This window comes from Cynara cardunculus, unplaced genomic scaffold (genome assembly GCF_001531365.2).
Source record: "Cynara cardunculus var. scolymus isolate 2C unplaced genomic scaffold, CcrdV1 Un_Scaffold_4254, whole genome shotgun sequence".
NCBI lineage: Eukaryota > Viridiplantae > Streptophyta > Magnoliopsida > Asterales > Asteraceae > Cynara > Cynara cardunculus.
In genome coordinates this window covers 35,868-36,998 of record NW_020201811.1, presented here as the reverse complement: position 1 = coordinate 36,998, position 1,131 = coordinate 35,868, and positions in this window count along the sequence as shown.

Below are 1,131 nucleotides of genomic sequence, written 5' to 3'. Positions count from 1 at the left end.
AAGTCAAATGCAGCAGAGCCTCTGGAATAGCTCACAGAGGGTCTGCGGGTTTATCTTCTGTGAAGAACCACTTCTTTCTGTTTTACTTAGGTTAGTTAGCTGCACGTGCTTCTCACGTGACTATGTTTGTAATCGACTTTAATTGGACGGCTTGGATCATTTCACTTGTCTAGGTCTTGTCMGAAAAGTCGTTAGGAACTAGTATAAATAGCTGCTAGGMCTTTGTAATTCTGTGTGCTTCCCGTATTGTAATTGTCAATATTTTCAATCAATTGAAAATCATTTGAAGCTATTCTCTTGTGTTCTTCATATTCATCATCTGTGTGTTCTTGATTAATTTCTTACTCTGTTTGTTCATATATTGTTTTCGCTGCATTGTTATTGTCTAAAAGATCATCCAGAGTATTTGATTGATATCAAAACTGAGTTTACAGGTCCTAACACAATGTTTGTAGTTTGAAAAAACACAACCAAAACAAAAGTATAAACCAACCCAACCAGAATCGTGTGTGTTAGGCTGGGTTAGTCGGGTTGAAACTTTGGTGCATCAAATTATTCTCGTATGTTTATTACCTTGAATTTGTTGTTTTTTCTACTCATAATTTGTTCATCATCAATTAATTGATACAAATTATTCATATTTCTTCTTAATGAGCTTGCATTCAACTGTTTTTCTTAATTCGCATTTATATGATCATATTACTTAACATATATACAAAACAGTTACATAGAGACAAAGCAGATATTTAAAATGTGTGTGTGTGTGTGTGTATATAGATAATCACTTGCTAACCCATTAATTAGTATTAACTTTACAAACTCGTATGAGTCATTCGTTTTTTCAATAAACAGTTATAATTAAATTGGAAGATGTAAATCGATGAAAAATGAAATAAAAGGAAACTTTGGAGAAAATTGCATTTTATTTCTGGAATTATATTTTTTTCCCTTATCCCTTAAATTCGGTCTTAAACTTATTATCCCATAAACTCGGTTTAACTTCATTTATTCCTTAAATTCAGTTTAATTCCACATATCTTTTAAATTTGGTTATTCTTTTAATTAWCTTTATTTTCTTTGATGGTAGCACTCTATGTTTAAATAAGAAGCCTTCTGAGAAGATGAGAAGAG